The sequence below is a fragment of the Schistocerca cancellata genome, chromosome 8 (genome assembly GCF_023864275.1).
Source record: "Schistocerca cancellata isolate TAMUIC-IGC-003103 chromosome 8, iqSchCanc2.1, whole genome shotgun sequence".
In the NCBI taxonomy this organism is placed as follows: domain Eukaryota; kingdom Metazoa; phylum Arthropoda; class Insecta; order Orthoptera; family Acrididae; genus Schistocerca; species Schistocerca cancellata.
The window spans coordinates 182,928,667-182,942,175 of record NC_064633.1 but is presented as its reverse complement, the minus strand read 5'-3'; positions in this window follow the sequence as shown (position 1 = coordinate 182,942,175).

The window sequence follows — 13,509 nt, the reverse complement described above, 5'->3', positions numbered from 1 at the left end:
TTGTGTCTGCTGCAATGCTGCCTTTACTATGAGGTAGCTAATCATGCTCTCGGTTCATCCTGATCCTCCACCTCAGGGCCAGACACTTGCGGGCAAGCACTTTCTGCTTAACACGTACAACCGCATCTGGGCAGAGATCACATTTCCTGGACACTGGGATGAAGCTACTGTCGTACCCATATCTAAGCATGGTAAGGACAAAAACCTTCCTTCTATCTACCACCCGATCTCTCTTGCCAGCTGCATTTGCAAGTGATGGAACGTATGATTCATGCGCGGCTGGTATGGTGGCTTGAGTCTTGCAATTTACTGACAAATGCACAATGTGGAACCTGAGTGCAGCGTTCTGCAGTTGGCAATCTCATTACTTTGTCCACGCATGTCAAGAATGGTTTTCTACAGAAATCACAGAATGTGGCCATGTTTTTCGATTTGAAGAAGGCCTACAACACCTGCTGGAGAACTGGTATCCTCCATACTCTTTACACGTGGGGCTTCCATGGCCACCTGCCCTGTTTCCTTCAGGCATTTTTAAAACACCAAGTTTTCAAGGTGCATGTGGATTCTGCCTTGTCTGACACCTTTATCCAGGAAAACGGTGTGCCTCAGGGGTCTGTCCTTAGTGTCATCCTCTTTCCTGTTGCCATTAATCCTATAATGGCCTGTCTCTGCCGGACATCTCTGGCTCCCATTTTGTTAATGATTTTGCTCAGACTCATTCAGTGCCTTTCAAAGTCTATGTGTGCTGTACACCTCCCATCCCTTAGTGAAGCAGGTCCAGGAAAACTGTCACTCGCTCACTCTTGGTGGAGCCAGTGTGATGTTTCTGTGGGTTCCTGGTCATATCAGTCTGCCAGGAAATGAGGCTGCTGATGCTAATGCCAAGGCTGTTGTCCTTGTACCTCATCCCACAATTTCCTATATTCCCTTTGATGATCTTTGTGTTGCTGTCTGTCAGGAGGTGGTGTGCCTAGGGCATCACTAATGGTCCTCCCTTCACGGGAATAAGCTCCAGCTTATTAAGCCTCTCCCAGCGGCTTGGATGACCTCCTCTCAGCCCTCCCACCGGGAGGAGGTCATTTTAACTAGTCTGCATATTGAGAACTGCCTTGTCAGTCATTGTCATTTGATAAGTGGTGTTACCCCACCACTTTGTACACTTTGCGACCAAGTTTTAACTGTCCACCACTTCATGATGGAATGCCCATTTTTTAACCGTTTACATTCCCTCTTAGGTTTTCCATCTGAGTTATTGGCCGTTTTAGCAAATGACGCGTGGGCTGTCGACTGAATTTTACTTTTTATCCACCAAAGCAATATGGTAACAGCCATTTAATTTTCTTTTTTTGATGTCTGTTTCTGTATGGTGTCCTTTATAGCCCTTTTTACACTCCTGATTTTAGCTGTCTTCTATTATTTCAATTGGGACTGACGTATAGTCATTTTTTAACTCCTCACTGTCTTTGTGTTCTATAGCTTTGACTTGAGTGTGTACGACCCAAGCTGTATTTTGCACTCTAAAGCAAAACAAAACAAAACCAAACAGAAGCCACTAATTCAAAGTAATTGTCTGCCCAATATAACTTTGATGAACTAGTTACCACAGTGGGATATCACATGAGACTTTATACATGCAACACTAGGATAGTATTGAGATTGTCTCTCATAGCACTCCACAGTATTCTCAATGACGATTAAATCTCCACTTTCAATCTTGGTCAGAAGACCATCTGGATTATCTACCATAATGCTGTGGATATACACAATAAGATAATATATGTAGCCATACTTACCAGTTCCAAAGAAAGATCTTACACAATAGCAATACGTAAGCTTTGTTCATCTGCTCTAACCATGACTAAATCTTCTGTCACAGCTCAAATACAACTTTTGAGCAACAAGTCAGTCATGTGCTACACATCTGTACTTGGTGTTGGTGGTTTTTGTTGTTGTTGTTGTTGTTATCTTCAGTCCAGACACTGGTTTGATGCAGCTCTCCATGCTACTCTATCCTGTGCAAGCTTCTTCACCTCCAAGTAACTGCTGCAACCTACATCCTTCTGAATCTGCTTAGTGTATTCATCTCTTGGTCTCTCTCTCTACGATTTTTACCCTCCACAATTGGTGATCCCTTGATGCCTCAGAACATGTCCTAACAACTGTTCTCTTCTTCTAGTCAATTTGTGCCACAAATCTTCTTCTCTCCAGTTCTATTCAGTACCTCCTCACTATTTATGTGATCCACCCATCTAATCTTCAGCATTCTTCTGAAGCACAACATTTTGAAAACTGATATTCTCTTCTTGTCTAAACTATTTATCATCCTATGTTTCACTTCCATATATGGCTACACTCCATAGAAATACTTTCACAAAATACTTCATGACACTTAAATATACTCGATGTTAATAAATTTCTCTTCTTCAGAAACGCTTTCCTTGCCACTGCCAGTCTACATTTTATATCCTCTCTACTTCAACCATTGTCAGTTATTTTGCTCCCCAAATAGCAAAACTCATCTACTACTTTAAGTGTCTCATTTCCTAATCTAATTCCTTCAGTATCACCTGATTTAATTCGACTACATTCCATTGTCCTCATTTTGCTTCTGTTGATGTTCATCTTAATCCTTCTTTCAAGACACTGTCCATTCTTTTCAGCTGGTATTCCAGGTCCTTTGCTATCTGTGACAAAATTACAATGTCATTGGCAAACCTCAAAGTTTTTATTTCTTCTCCATGGATTTTAATTCCTACTCTGAATTTTTCTTTTGTTTCCTTTACTGCTTGCTCAATATACAGATTGAATAACATCAGAGATAGGCTACAACCCTGTCTCACTCCCTTCTTAACCACTGCTTCCCTTTTGTGCCTCGTGACTTTTATAACTGCCATCTGGTTTCTGTACAAATTGTAAATAGCCTTTCGCTCCCTGCATTTGACCCCTGCCACCTTCAGAATTTGAAAGAGAGTATTCCAGTCAACATTGTTACAAGCTTTTTCTAAGTCTACAAATGCTAGAAACATAGGTTTGCCTTTTCTTAAGGGGACATTGTATGTCCTATGCCGCCAACATTAAATTATCGAATTTTTTGACTCAATGTCTCGGAAACTTTTTAAGACACCAACTTACAATTTTCCATAATTATTGAATGCACCTTTCTAGATACAGTGAACTAGAATTATTACTAAATTGTATTGTGGGGCATGTTTTTTTTTTTTTTTTTTTTTTTTCAAACACTCAATTTTTTGACAGAATTTTGTAAATAAATGAACATAAAAAACAAGTCAGGATATTTTAATTATTCTAGTTTGTTATGTGCTGAATCTCACACTTGGCATGCTGTGAAAATTTCATGTCTCTACCATCAGTACTTTTTTAGAAAATGGGTCATTTATTGCAAAAAATGTAGTTCAGAGACATTGAGGTTTGAAACTTTTTTATTACACATTCTTATACAGACTTACATTTCGGCATCTTTTATGCACTAGAATTTCCCTGGCTCATAGTGTGTTTCTTCTTCAGTGTAACAACAGCCCAGTTCTTGGCTCCTACTTTTCTTTCTTGCTTATCTTGTCATTTGCTGAGCAGCTAACTCTGCTTCACGTACACAAAGCTCAGCCAGTTCCCGCTGTCCTTTAGGTGTGTTCTGCCCAAATCTTACCCCTAACTTCTCCAGAACCTTAAGTCTTTCATAGTTCCCACCATTAAAAGTTATTACGTCATCAGACACTACTAACTTTATACTCATAACGCCAACAAATACATTTTTAGGCACACGGCATCACACAACATTACTGAAGGACTCATTCACATTCTGGGTCTTCCCATATAAACACTTCTTTAGTAGCTCAGGATTTGCCAGATCTCTGTAAATAGGTTTGATTCCCTCCATTGCTGTGAAAGGAAGGAAACATTTATGTGTTAATTCATCCAGGGTGCCAGAAAATTCAGCTTGCCTATGTTTACACCAAGTGTTTGGTGGAGGTGAGCACAAAGCATGAAATGGCTTTTCAACAATTGATATTTGATGAAAGAAAGTGCTCCACACTGCTCTTTTCATCTTCTCTAAACTGCCACAGTTATCTCTGATGGCCTTCCCATAAGTTACGTATAAAAAGCAATAGAAGTTAGCTTACTACAAAAATAGCTGATAGTCACACTTCTTTCAATGAAAACTAGTATCAGAAACAAAGGACTGATTTGTTTATTCGTAATGCCAACTTCTGAGATGTAGAAGTAGGCACAAAACAAGGCAATTTACAGCCTTCTGGACTGTGTAGTTCCCAAGATATGACCACTCAACTGTGGCTGTATATGCATAGCGGCAAAATTTGACCAACACATGTCAACATTCAAAATATTATTTGAAGGTCTCACACTTGTCTGATTTTAATGTATTATATACCAAAATTTTCAGGAAAGTCCAAAGTACATTACGGAGTAGAAAACAGAAAATGTCAAATTTCATGTACAATTTACCCTTAACCTAAATTCTAAGATAAGTCGTAGGGTCAGTATTGCCTCAAGTGCTCCAACATTTCTACAGAATCCAAACTGATCTTCCCCAAGGTTGGCTTCTACCAGCTTTTCCATTTGTCTGCAAAGAATTCGTGTTAGTATCTTGCAGCTGTGACCTATTAAACTGATAGTTCAGTAATTTTCACACCTGTCAACACCTACTTTCTTTGGGATTGGAATGATTATATTCTTCTTGAAGTTTGAGGGTATTTCACTGTCTCATAGATATTGCTCACCAGATAGTAGAGTTTTGTCAGGGTGTCAGTTAGTTCTAATGGAGCGTTGTTTGCTTCAGGGCCCTTTTTTTGACTTAGGTCTTCCAGTGCTCTGTCAAATTCTTCACGCAGTATCATACCTCCCATTTCATCTTCATCTACGTCCTCTTCTATTTCCATAATTTTGCCCTCAAGTACATCATCTTTGAATAGACCTTCTATATACTCCTTCCACCTTTCTGCCTTTCCTTCTTTGCTTAGAACTGGTTTTCCATTTGAACTCTTGATATTCATACAGGTGGTTGTCTTTTCTCCAAAGGTCTCTTTAATTTTCCTGTAGGCAGTATCTATGTTAACCTCTAGTGATATATGCCTCTACATCCTTATATCTGTCCTCTGACCATCCCTGTTTAGCTATTTTGTGCTTCCTGTCGATCTCATTTTTGGGACGTTTGTATTTCTTTTTGCCTGCTTCATTTACTGGATCTTTATATTTTCTCCTTTCATCAATTAAATTCAATATCTAAAAGCAGAAGTAAAGCTGTGAGGACAGGGCGTGAGTCGTGATTGGGTAGCTCAGTTGGTAGAGCATTTGCCCGCCAAAGGCAAAGGTCCCGACTTCAAAGTCTCGGTCCAGCGCATGGCACACAGTTTTAATCTGCCAGGAAGTTTCATATCAGCACACACTCCGCTGCAGAGTGAAAATCTCATTCTGGAAATTCAATATCTCTTCGGTTACCCAAGGATTTCTACTAGCCCTCGTCTTTTTACCTACTTGATCCTGTTCTGTCTTCACTATTTCATCTCTCAAAGCTACCCATTCTTCTTCTATTGTATTTCTTTCCCTTGTTCTTGTCAATCATTCCCAAATGCTCTCTCTGGACTTCTCTACAACCTCTGGTTCTTTCAGTTTATCGATGTTCCATCTCTTTAAATTCCCACGTTTTTGCAGTTTCTTCAGTTTTTATCTACATTTCATAACCAATAGATTGTGGCCGAAGTCCACTTCTTCCCCTGGAAATGTTCTAAAATTTAAAACTTGGTTTCTAAATCACTCATTATATAATCTCTCTGAAGCCATCTAGTTTCTGCAGGTCTCTTCCACATATACAATATTTCTGGTTTTAAATCTCTTTTCATGTTTATCTGTTGACCCAGATTGATATATTCTGTGACTCTTTGGAGTTGTGTACTTCCAACTGATATACTTCCCTCAGGTGTCCATTCATTGATTATTATCTTGGTTTTATATGATTTCATTTTTAGTTCAACTTCAGAACACACTAATGTAAGTTTGTTAACTAATACTTGAAGTTCTTCTATGCCATATGCAAATAGGACAATATCATCCGTAACCCTCAAGCTGTTCAGACTTTTTTGAGAACTTGAATTCCCTTTTCTACCCAATTCAATTTAGACATGGCTTTTTCTAAGACTGCTGAAAATAGTTTGGGAGATATAGAATCACCTTGCTTTACACCCTTTTGAATTTCCAATTTATTCTAGTATTTTTGCCTTGTCTGTAATTCGACCTTGATCTGTGTCTAATGCTGTTAGCTGATTCCTTCCAATCATAAGCATTTGCTTGGCTTTCTTTAAACTAGATTTATTCTCAAGACTGGCTTTTAGCATGTCTTCTTCATACTTCATACTCTTTCTTAGAGCTTTGCACAACTCTGCATATTCTATCTTTTCTTTGTCTGTAACAACTTTCATTCTTCTTCTCTTGTCCCTCAAACCTGTTGTTTTATTTGTCAGTTTCTTGCATTGGTTTTGAGATTTACATAAGCCACCCGCTTCTTCAGCCTTCATGATTAGTACCTTTGATACTTCTTCTGCTTCACATTCTTTTAATTTTCTCTGAATTCTTTCTTGAAATTCCTCTTTATGTTCTTCAAGATTTTTGACATTTAAAATTTTACTTTTTCATTTAATTAGTTTTAATCTTTCATACTTTGTATAAATTCAAATCTTGCCTTCCTAATTGATGATCACTGCTTGTCTTGAAGCTGTTTAACACAGTGACATCTTTACTGTTTTGAGCCCTAATGGTGAGAATGAAGTCTATCTCATTTTTCACTTCAAAGTTAGGTCTCCTCCAAGTCCATTTGCAACTTGGGTGATTCTTGAAAAACGTATTCATAATAGGTGTTTTCATGCATTCTGAAAATTGTACCACTCTCTCACCTCTATCATTTCTTTTGTCTATTCCATATTTGCCAACAACTGAATCATCTTCTTTGTATGTTCCAACTTTAGCATTAAAGTCTCCTATTATGAATTTATAAAAACAATCTCTGCCTTTCTCATAGGTTTCCTTCAGACATTCATAGAAAGATTCTATCTGTCCATTGTATTCATTCAATGTATTAGAAAGTAAATTTATTGTTTTGGAAAATTAATTAGTTGCACAATCTTCACAACAGGAGAAGAATGTTAATGACATCAGAGTTCAACAGAAGGCAATAGAGGAAAAAATGGAACAAAACTTTAGTAGTTTAGATCAAAATTTTTAAATATTGAGAACAGTATGCTAAGTAATGTAAATGTTTTGGATCAAAAAATTTCAGTAGTTCAGGAAAATTGCATTTACTACAACCTATATTCAAATAATGGTACTGCATGGTCCAACATTCCAATCAAAAGTTTTCCATCAAACAGTTTACATCCAGTGCATTTTATACACCACTGTAGAGATAGTTTTTGCCAGGCATGAGTGACAATCAAAAAATTAAATTTGTTAAAATCTGTCTTTGAGGGGAAGCTCTGTCATGGATAAATCTAAATTTAAGTCAATGGGAAAAATACCAAAGTTTCAAAAAAAGTTTATAAATAAATGTTGGTCAGAAGCTGAACAGGGGAGAATTGAAAGTGAATTTCTGAATGGTCCTGATTATCGGAATAGGGACGGTACCCTGAAAGAGTTCTGCAAGAATCAACTTAAGAAATTAACTCATCTTGACAAACCATTTGACAAAATGACATTGATTGATGCTCTAAAATGGAGATTACCAGAGAAGTTGCAGTGAGATTTAGTACACAGACCTGACAATTGCCTTGAACAATTTTTACGATTTGTTGACAGGCTGGATAGGGCAGTAGAAAGAAGCATCCACCATAATCATCGAAATGAAAGAGATCACAATGGTAACAACTACAGAAACAGAGATAGTGGTAATTTTTATCGGGGTCAAAATGGTAAAAGAGACAGAAATTTTGAACATCAGCAGAATAGGAACAATGGGGATAACCATGGGCAAATTAATAGGAGAAACAATCACAGCGGTAACTATTTGGGAAACAGCAGTCTGCTTCAATGAATGTCCACAGTATTGGAGCGAGGAAACACAACAAGTACAGGATCCCCAATTTACACTTACATTTAGACAATAATAACAGTATTAATAATGTGGCACAAGTATTTGAAGTTGAACAGAAGGAACCTCAGATTTCTCAATTATGTTTTGATCAAAAGTTTTGGAATGCTATGTTTAATTATAGTACTGTACATACTAATCATAAACCAGAATGTGAGAGTAATGAGAAGTTTGATGTAGTGTGCACTAATGACTTCTTCTCTTAGTCAGAAAACGGAGTTATTGATGTATGTAAAACAGGTGATGACTGTATTGGATCTGAATTAGGTGGTATTTTTTATGTAGATGTGAAGGAGAGCTGTGAAATGACTGCGGCTGGTAACTCTGAGACTGGTGGTTTGTTGCAAATGAATTTAGGTGAGGTAAGTGACTTTAGCCCAACCGGCTAGCCATGCAGTTTAACGCACTGCTTCCTGAGCAGGAAGGCAGATTAGTGTTGAGCTCCAATGTGCCGGCCAGCCTGTGGATGGTTTTTAAGGCGGTTTTCCATCTGCCTCGGTGAACGTGGGCTGGTTACCCTTATACTGCCTCAGTTACACTATATCAGTGTTTGCTGTGCAAACACTGTCTCCATGTATGCATACACTATGGTCACCCTACCATGCAAACATTGGGATTACACTCATCTGAAATGAGACATTCCCGAGGGTGTCCAAAGGGGGCCGAACCACACAATAGCCCTGGGTTCGATGTGGGGTGGTGGTGGGGTGAGTGGACTGCTGTAGCCTGTTCTGGGGTTGTGTACCACTGAGGGCTACAGCGGGGACGAAGCCTCTCCATCGTTTCTAGGTCCCCAGTTCAATACATGCGTATGTACACACAAGTGACTTTAATGGAGATGAGACTTGTGTTGATAATGATGTTATTGATGAAGTATTTTGGAAGAATATGATGATAATAAAGATATTGATGATGATGATGATGATGATGATGATGATGTGTATCAGGTTTTTGTAGAGTTTAAGAATAATGAAGTTTTATAGTTATTTGTGAATGCAGGTAAGGTAAGTGATGTGTATGATAGAGAATAAAGGAGAAATTTGTTTGAAATTTGTTTAGGAGAAAATTGATGATTACATAGATAAATGTGCATTCTGGAATAAGTTAGCTGTGGTTAGTGAAAATTTGTATCCATATTGGTGGAATGAAGTGAAAGAAAATCTAAGTAGGAAATGTAATTTTGACAGTAATATATTTTGTGTTCCTTCTGCAACAAGTGATGTTAGTTGTGCTATGAAATCCATTCAGTGTGTTCAATCTCTACCTGACAACATGAGTAACCAAAGTATTGCTAAGAAACCAGTAAAGTTGATAAAACTCTGCAAAAACTGTGTAGATGTAGCATTTGGTGAAATTAAAAGAGATCTCTTGCATGAAGTATCTAATAACAATGATGATGATTCAGATTTTGGATGTCCTTACATTAAGATTAAGATTGATGAGTGGGAAATTAACTGTTTGATTGATACAGGTAGTCTGATTTGTGGTACATCTGAGCAATTTAGAGACGAGATCCAGTATAGTAAGAATTTTGTGGAAATGTCCATTGTACATGTAAAGATAAGAGGAGCCACTGGTAAGCAAAGCAAGTATGTAAAATGTCAAATACTTTTAATGCTTGGTATAGAAGGCAAAACCTTTTAAAATGAATGCATGATATTCACTATGTTTGGAGATTTTTTGGACTATGTAATTGTGTTTTATTTGCCATGAATTTAGTATGTAAGATATGTAGTTTCTAAAGTCCTTTCTTATCCATGGACTGAGTTTAAAATCTATCTGTAGATTCATAAGACTATATAAAAGTATTTTGTTTGTCTGGAATTTAGTACGTAAGATGATGTGATTTCTAAAGTTTTGTCTTATCTATTGACTAAGTTAAAATCTATGATACACTATATGTAGTTGTGTTCTGTAATAGATTTGAAGTTCATTCAGTTAAACAACTGAGATAATATTCATATAATAGAGGGAAACATTCCACGTGGGAAAAATATATCTAAAAACAAAGATGATGTAACTTACCAAACGAAAGCGCTGGCATGTTGATAGACACACAAACAAACACAAACATACACACAAAATTCAAGCTTTCGCAACCAAGGGTTCTTCATCAGGAAACAGGGAAGGAGAGGGAAAGACGAAAGGATGTGGGTTTTAAGGGAGAGGGTAAGGAGTCATTCAAATCCTGGGAGCGGAAAGACTTAACTTAGGGGGAAAAAAGGACAGGTATACACTCGCGCACACACACACATATCCATCCACACATACACAGACACAAGCAGACATTTGTAAAGGCAAAGAGTTTGGGCAGAGATGTCAGTCGAGGCGGAAGTAGAGAGGCAAAGATGTTGTTGAATGACAGGTGAGGTATGAGTGGCGGCAACTTGAAATTAGCGGAGGTTGAGGCCTGGTGGGTAACGGGAAGAGAGGATATACTGAAGGACAAGTTTTCATCTCCGGAGTTCTGACAGGATGGTGTTAGTGGGAAGTATCCAGATAACCCGGACGGTGTAACACTGTGCCATGATGTGCTGGCCATGCACCAAGGCATGTTTAGCCACAGGGTGATCCTCATTACCAACAAACACTGTCTACCTGTGTCCATTCATGTGAATGGACAGTTTGTTGCTGGTCATTCCCACAAAGAAAGATTCACAGTGTAGGCAGATCAGTTGGTAAATCACGTGGGTGCTTTCACACGTGGCTCTGCCTTTGATCGTGTACACCTTCCGGGTTACAGGACTGGAGTAGGTGGTGGTAGGAGGGTGCATGGGACAGGTTTTACACTGGGGGCAGTTACAAGGGTAGGAGCCAGAGGGTAGGGAAGGTGATTTGGGGATTTCATAGGGATGAACCGAGAGGTTACAAAGGTTAGGTGGATGGCAGAAAGACACTCTTGGTGGAGTGGAGAGGATTTCATGAAGGATGGATCTCATTTCAGGGCAGGATTTGAGGAATTCGTATCCCTGCTGGAGAGCCACATTCAGAGTCTGATCCAGTCCCGGAAAGTATCCTGTCACAAGTGGGGCACTTTTGGGGTTCTTCTGTGGGAGGTTCTGGGTTTGAGGGGATGAGGAAGTGGCTCTGGTAATTTGCTTCTGTACCAGGTTGGGAGGGTAGTTGCAGGATGCAAAAGCTGTTTTCAGGTTGTTGGTGTAATGGTTCAGGGATTCCGGACTGGAGCAGATTCGTTTGCCACGAAGACCTAGGCTGTAGGGAAGGGACCGTTTGATGTGGGAAGGAATGTCAGCTGTCATAATGGAGGTACTGTTGCTTGTTGGTGGGTTTGATGTGGACGGATGTGTGAAGCTGGCCATTGGACAGATGGAAGTCAATGTCAAGGAAAGTGGCATGGGATTTGGAGTAGGGCCAGGTGAATCTGATGGAACCAAAAGAGTTGAGGTTGGAGAGGAAATTCTGGAGGTCTTCTTCACTGTGAGCCCGGATCATGAAGATGTCATCAATAAATCTGTACCAAACTTTGGGTTGGCAGGCCTGGGTAACCAAGAAGGCTTCCTCTAAGCGACCCATAAATATGTTGGTGTATGAGGGGGCCATCCTGGTACCCATGGCTGTTCCCTTTAATTGTTGGTATGTCTGGCCTTCGAAAGTGAAGAAGTTGTGAGTCAGGATGAAGCTGGCTAAGGTAATGAGGAAAGAGGTTTTAGGTAGGGTGGCAGGTGATCGGCGTCAAATATTCACCTATACAATAATTGATAGTATACATGGTATCAGTTATTTCTATAAAAGAGAAGGTAGAGTTAGAGGAGGGCGACCCATTGCAATATCCCCCTCACAAAATTTGGAAAAAGGGTGTTTACAATATTTTGTGACAGACTATAAGGTTTGACAAACAGTGTACAAACTGATGCACAGGATAGAAGATAGCTGTATAGAACAGTATCTACTATACAAATCATAATCTATACATATATCAGAATATTGTATTGAGCCATTCGGATCTGCGGAATATACTGCCGTGAGACTAAATGAGAAGATCTTTTTACAATTTTGAAATGGGACAATGTTCATACTTTGTACTGCAAAGATTAGGAATAGTATCTGAGCATATCTGTGTGTATTACCTATTAGACCATTCTTTTCATTGCATTTAAGCTGTTTATTAATGTTTCATATTTTAACACTTTTTAATTTCACCTGACCTAAATCCCATATAACAGATTTTTGAAAAGTTGCTAAGGAAAACATATCTCGTGTTTAGTGAAAGAGGTATTGAACAGCATATTTAGTTCACAAAACAATGTTCCAGGATTGATGTGAATGCTAGACAGGAAGTTACCTATCCGTTTGAGTGTGTGATGAGAACTCTAAGGAGGAAGCTGAAAGATGTTGGCAGGTCCACTCCCCACACTACTGTATGGCTGTACCCTACTGGATCAGTCAACTTGTAAGAGATCATGGGTGCTGGGTAACATACTCAAGCATCTGCCAACTGGATCTGTGCTGTGACTGATATTTGTGAGTTCTTAGCCAAGACTGTTAAAGACAGTGTTATTCAGCATAAATACATGTAGGGGGATTAAATCATTATATATTTTTCATAATTTGTAAATGAATTTTCTAGGTCTTTATGTACATAGGTTAGGTTGTACGGACAATTAGCAAATAGTGAGGAAGTATGGACAATATAACTAGATGTATACATGTCTGCTTTCATATACTGATTTTGGTTCTCAAGTTACTGGATTGCGTCATCGTTCAAAGTATTGCAATATTGTATCTGTGTGTGTGTGTGTGTGTGTGTGTGTGTGTGTGTGTGTGTGTGCCTACACAAGGAGAGCATACAACCACTGATTGAGGCTAGATGCTTCTTACAATTACTCTTTGCATATGATTGATGATTGAACTTATTGAGATCATTATGAGCTTTATTCATTCTGTTGTGTCAAAACATTTTTTGCTGGTTTGTACCTGGTGTGGTTTGGATTCATGGGTTGATCCCTACATTTTAAACTTAGGCCCTAATATTTTTCCATTACTTTGTTCTTTCCTGAGTCAACATATCCATAAATACTATGGTTTATTTGGCTGATTGATTCCTAATCATGACTGAGTACATTCTTCTGGTCTGTGCCCATCATTGTGAGTTTTTTGAGTTGACTCACTCATTGTACACTTAGGCTCTGAAATGTTTCTCTTCTCTTTTGAAGATTTTGGAGGTTTGTTTGTATGGATTACACTTAAATTTTGAAATTCTAGTAATTTACCTTGTCTCTATAATTATTTCTATAATTTAGTAGTGTAATGCTATAGTTTTGATTTTGTATTATTTTCTTGTGACAGTATATTGTGCAGATCCAAAAAGCTGAATACCATATTCTGATATATGTATAGATTATGATCTGTATATTGGATATTGTTCTATACAGCTA